The following is a 6,695-nucleotide window of genomic DNA, read 5'->3' on the forward strand; positions in this document are numbered from 1 at the left end:
ATGAACCATCTAGCATCCCTTTTTTCCACTGGGTGGTGCTAGAAGACAGGAGGAGGGTGACACTTGACATTGTCGTGGTTATTTCCCTGTTAAGGTTGGGCTTTTATACATAAACATACCAGGCTGAGCAAATGCTGTACAATTACTCCATATCCAGGGGTCAGTGCAGAACCAGTCAGAAAGTTTTGGAAATTGAGGGCAGGATTTAAACATTAATTAGCTTTCACTTGCTACTTTTACCAGACAAGTTCACGTTATGCTAATTAAGTTTATGAATGTAAAGTAAAGTCACCTTGTTATATATTTTAAAGCTGTAGCAATGCATTGCTGGGAGATGGCTGAATGCAAATATCTGACATTGATCACTTCTCTTTCCGGTTCAACTAATCAGCATTTTATAAAGCGACATGCTGTTGTCTTTTTAGAAGACTCCACACACGTCCTCTTATGTTTGTTTGTGTTAATGTCCCCAAATTCCTCTGTCTATGTCTATGAATATGAATTCTGGCCATCCATAAGCACAAACTTATACAGGCTGTGTCATCCACATTATTTGTAATATAATTAGATTCAAAATGCACAGAAGGCCATGCAGGCCTAAAGACTACTCTCCGACCTCCCTGCTGACCTCTGGTTGCTAAGGAAAAATGCGCGTTTCCCATGCAGGCTCCTGGTTACCACCAGGTGAAGAGGATGCTGCATTAAAAGCCTCACTGGGATTGCTTTGGTTGCTAGCAGACTGTCGCAGTCGCCCACAGTGTGCATCGAAGATACCGACTTGCTTGCAAACACTCGCTACTTACTCTCTGAAGAGGAATGAAACTTAAAGAAGTGCATGCAAATAGTCAATGGAGAATTTTCACCTTTGAAGTACACACCTTTACAGACAGGAAAGAGGTTTGTAGACAAGCTGGCGTCTTCCATGCAAACTACTGATAACCACGACTTCGTGCAAGCAACAAAAGCAATCACAAGAAGGTATGGGTGCAGCCCCATATACCTCTTATTGACTAATTAGATACTAGTGACTGCCAGCAACCTTCAGTAATCACTCCGCAACTGGTCATGGAATGCACACGTTTTCCCAGCAACTGGGAATCGCTGACCAGTCCTAGGCCTGTGTGACTGAAGGCTTAAATAGAAGTTCATTGGCATGAGCCAATTTAACAGCGTCTAAGGTATTTACAGAAAATATATTTTATCATGGGAGTCATAGGGGATTCACTGTCTTTTAGAACGACCCTTAAGTGGTGTCATCTTTTAGCCCCTTGGGTGCTTCACAGGTGTTTGGTTAAGGACGAGGCAAAACATCAGGATCAGCATGATTCTGTTTGAACATGATCATTGGATTAAACTGCAGGGACATACTGAGGTCTATGATTTCATGATAATAACATGTGGAATGCAATAAAAATACTTCCAGTCAAAGGGAATCTTAATGTAACAGGAAACGGTGCGTATGACTTTTAAATAACATCTCAGCATTTCTGGTAAAAATGCTGAGATGTTATTTGTTTGCTCCCAAGTAAAAAACTGAAACATTTTAGCCTAACAGACTATTTTGGGCCTCTGAAGGAGTTAGTCCATGCTTAATACCACATTCGTTACATTTTACTGTGTGAATTGCACAAATCTGAGCTCCTTTACCTTCAGCGTCATGGATTTTTGTTGTTGTAGAAACCAAACAAAACTGGTCCTTTGAGGCTCTTTTAGCGAGCCTCCACTCAGTTCTTCCCTATATGGATATTTCGATTAAAAACACACATTTAAATACCTCATGAGTAACTCAAAAGCTGGATACCTGAGTGTTGCTGTGACAATGTTATTAGTCATGCTTTACTGAAACATCACGGGAGAGATGGAGTCCGGCGTTCTGAGGAAACAGAGCTGCTGACAAACACATATGATGGAGAGACCGACTGGGAAGATTCCTGGAATACATTCCTCGGTTTCCACCACAGCTCCATCCCACAGTCACATTTCATCTGGTAGAAATGACACACTGACTGTTTTTACTGCTCCGTTCCTGTAACGGGCAGTTTTTTAGCTGGACTCTGGATGCCGGCTATCGATGGCCAGTCGTTCCACCACTTTGGTCCAGATTGAAATATTTCAACATCTGCTAGGTGAATATCAATATTTTTTGCAGAGACATTCGTATAGTCTGAAAACTATGCGGCTGACTTTTTTCTTCAGTGCTGTTGTGAAGCTGACACTTCTTTTCTGGTCAACAAAAACTAGATGGAAAATGAATGTGTTTACCAGGGTCTGTGCCAAGCCAATGTTTTGGTTCATGACTTAAATACTTCAACATCTACCAGATGGATTGGCATTATTTTTTACTCCTTTCTGTTCTCAGAGGATAAATCCTGGAAAAGTCATGATGACCCACGACTTGTTATTTAAGGAAGTCCCACTTCGATAAAGGACATTTAGGGTTTTCAGACTGAAAATGCTGAAACTCTATTATGTTTGACACAAAGACATAATTTTTGTCCAAACACTGTACACCACCACAGTGGATTAGAAATCGAACAATCGAAATGTGATTGAAGACTTGATTGACCTTCGGTATGATTCAGGGAGGTTTACAAAAATCCTGCATGAACTATTTAAGAAGTAGAACCATTTTTATGCACAATCCCACATTTTCAGAGGTTTCTGTGGTCTTCTCCTTTTTCTCTCTGGCCGGGAGCTCTATATTCAACATCCCTTGTCTGATATATCCACTATCCTTCCAAACCATCTCAACCTCGCCTCTTTAACTTTGTCTCCAAACCACTCAACCTGAGCTGTCCCTCTGATCTGTTCATTTCTAATCTTGTCAGTCCTGTTCAGTCCCACTAAGAATCTCCTCCCTAATCTCACTACCTGAACATTTGGCAATGTAAAAATTATGTAATTCTTTATATCTTAACTCTTACATATAAAAAAATTACTGAACGCAAATTATTGAACTCATTATGTATTATTTGAATTATTATCTTGTCAAAAAAAAATTCCACACACACAGAGCAACACCAGCAAAAATCTTCACCATCTTGGAACGTATATGTAGACTTGTAGTCAAGGCCGCCTAAACCAAGACCAAGACAATACCAAGACCAGAGGGTATCGAGACCAAGACCAGACCAAGACAGACCGAGTCAAGACCAAAACAAAGTCGAGACGAGACAAAAAAGTCTTTAAACTGCAGCCAGATGCTGCTTCATTTACAGGTGTCAGGCATATTTATGTGTTTTTGCGATGCACTCGCACAGCCCTCCTCACCGCTGTCTACTGTCTCACTTACTGAGAGGACAGACGCACGCTCCACTTGACTGTCGCGTCTCTCACCCTCTCTGTTTTTCACATAATGATATATATCCTCGCATGTGATTGGCCACAATATGGAGGAACTGGAGCATAGCTGTGCCACTGTGTGAGAGCTGAGCAGCGAAAGGAAATTAAGTGAGGAGCCGGTGTTGTGCCAAAAAGTGATTGTCTGCCAGAAACTGATTGCTGTCCGCGGGAGCGCGCGCAGCTGCTTAAAGCTGCAGCGCCCGGATTACTTGCGTTGCCAGCTACTTCCGTGCAACTGATATAACGTGGGGGGAAAACCCCAAACACATTTATGCCTTTGTTATTAGGCAAAGGTATGCATTTATGGAGCTTTAACGTTTCTTGTAACCGAATTATGACGCTATCAGAAGGTTGCTTTCAGTGTGTAGCGCAGTCACGAATGACTACACGCATCACGATGGAATAATTAATGCCTACAGGTTTAGTATGTCTACTCTCGTTGTTCATATTTGTTATAAGACTGTCGAATAGTAGTTAAAACAATAAAGACCTATTGTGCCAGTATCACCATGACTCTTTCTTGTTTGTGCAGAATAACGACTGAGAACATGGCATTTTAGCGCTACCAAAAAGTGATTGTGGCCTATAACTTGTCACTGAAACAATATTTCTGCTTCAAACTTGTTGGATATATTCCAGAAGGGTTACATGTGATATATTGTATCCCAAAACCTCTCCAAGAACTGCTGAATAACTTGTACAGGAACAATAACACTGATAATATGCCATTTTCAAGCTGCCAAAAAGTGATCGTGGCCTATATCTTGTCACTGAAACAATATTTCTGCTTCAAACTTGCTGCATGTCATTCTGAAGGGTCCTATGTGACACATTATATCTCAAACAGTCCCTTAGAACTGCTGGATAACCTGTAAAGGAACATTAACTTTGATAATATGCCATTTTCAGCCTGCCAAAAAGTGATTGTGGCCTATATCTTGTTAATGAAATACTATTTCTGCTTCAAACTTGCTGCATGTCATTCTGAAGGGTCCTATGTGACACATTATATCCCAAACAGTCCCTTAGAACTGCTGAATAACCATTAAGGGAACGATAAAACTGATAATATGCAATTTCCAACCTGCCAAAAAGTGATTGCCGCCTATATCTTGTCACTGAAACAATATTTCTGCTTCAAAATTGTTGGATATCATCCAAAAGGGTTACATGTGACACATTATATCTCAAACAGTCTCTAAGGACTGTTGAATAACTATTAAAGGACCATTAATACCCATAATATGCCATTTTCGACCTTCCAAAAAGTGATTGTGGACTATAACTTGTCACTGAGATACTATTTCTGCTTCAAACTTGGTGGATGTCATTCAGAAGGGTCATATGTCAAATATTACATCTCAAACAGTCCCTCAGAACTGCTAAATTACCATTAAGGGAACAATAAAACTGACAATATGCAATTTTCAACCTGCCAAAAAGTGATTGTGGCCTATATCTTGTCACTGAAACAATATTTCTGCTTCAAACCTGTTGGGTATCATCCAAAAGGATGATATGTGGCACATCATATCCCAAACAGTCTCTAAGAAATGCTGAATAACTTTTAAAGGAACATTAACATTGATAATATGCCATTTTCAGCCTGCCAAAAAGTGATTGCCACCTATATCTTGTCACTGAAACAATGTTTCTGCTTCAAAATTTTTGGATATTATCCAGAAGGGTTACATGTGACATATTATATCCCAAACACTCTCCAAGAACTGCTGAATAACTTTTAAAGGAACATTAACATTGATAATATGCCATTTTCAGCCTGCCAAAAAGTGATTGCCGCCTATATCTTGTCACTGAAACAATATTTCTGCTTCAGAATTGTTGGATATCCTCCAGAAGGGTTACATGTGATATATTATATCCCAAACAGTCTCCAAGAACTGCTGCTTTTGCGCATGACACATTATCGAACGTTACGTTGTGGGTCATGGATACTGTTGACTCCAAATCTCCCGACAACTGATATACTTATAATCTACAAAGTTTATTTCAAGTGTAATATTTCTATGAAGGCCTGAGACAACAAAACAGACATTTCCATATAATAACCCTTTAGTCACATTTTTATCAGCACAATGAAGATTTATTTTTGATATTTCTGCCCTTATTTCATAGAACATTAAAGTGAATGTACAGGAAGGCAGGGAGAGAGTGGGGGTAGGGGTCTGGAGTGGCCCCTACACTGACCTTTGGCATATTGGTCGCCCACTCATCCAATGTGGTGCCTGCGTTCACTCACCTTTTCTTAGTGAACGCAGTGAGAATGTCTCTTATTTTTAGCACTACCATTAGACAGCTACTATAAACCGTGCTTCATACCTGCAGGCGTGTGTTTCATTTCCTGTTTTTCAGTCCGTACCTGGGCTGCTGATTTATGACGAATGACATGCTTTTGCACCAGTTTGCAGACATGGCGCGCAGGTTTCTCCCAGCAGTGTTATTCCCTCATGAGCTACATGAGCTGTCTGACAGATAGATAGTAAAGTGACTGCGTCTGGGCCCTGGGCTACATGTCAGCCCATGACTCAGCCCAGAGTCACATCCAGAAACACTTCAGAGTACGTAATGCGATCTGGCTGGAAACTCAGGCTCGCACCAGAATACATTCCACATGTTCAACCTTGGGGTGTGTGTGAATAATGAAGCATGAATGAGCAATGTGTGCTGTGCCACTTAACAGCATATCTGAGCTTCATTTCCTGTCACTTCAGGAAACGATTTGGAAATACGGACCAAGGCGAAGCATTAATTCAGCTGCTGGAGATCGAGCTGGATTCCTGAAGTTAAACTCAGCAGTGTGGTGTTTTTTATTGTGAGAGATAACGGTCTTACTACACAAAACAGGCCTGGCTGTTCTACAGCAATCTCTTGTACTTTTGATTTTTAGATTAGTGATTTACAGCAACGAGAGTGCAGTTTGGAGCTTAAATGGATTTGGTTTACAACTCTGAACCTAAAAACGATCGACACGGGATTATTCGTGTCCAAATGTGGATAACTGTGGCTTGCCTGGGCCGCTCCGAGATCTGAATGAATGATTTCGTTGTGCTGTTATAAACCAGCAAGTTGTCAAAGTGTCAAGTGTTAAATAACATCTCCTTTAGCAGAAAGTGAAGCATTGCTGGAAGCTTAATTTCAACCTTGCTGACCTCTGCTGGAAATCGAGCCTTTCTTATCTGCTGCGTTGTTTTCTGTCTTTCCATTTCTGCTCCCTGAAGGCGGCCTGTCAGAGCTTAGTGAAAACAATGGACTTGTGGTTGCAGCTCCATATGGAAACTAGCCTCAGACACAGTTAAGACACAGATAAAGAACAGCATTAGTTCAAACTACTC

The sequence above is a fragment of the Mchenga conophoros genome, linkage group LG22, assembly GCF_057382185.1.
Source record: "Mchenga conophoros isolate Kocher_MC1m ecotype Shallow Benthic linkage group LG22, M_conophoros_male_GT1.1, whole genome shotgun sequence".
NCBI classification, from domain to species: domain Eukaryota; kingdom Metazoa; phylum Chordata; class Actinopteri; order Cichliformes; family Cichlidae; genus Mchenga; species Mchenga conophoros.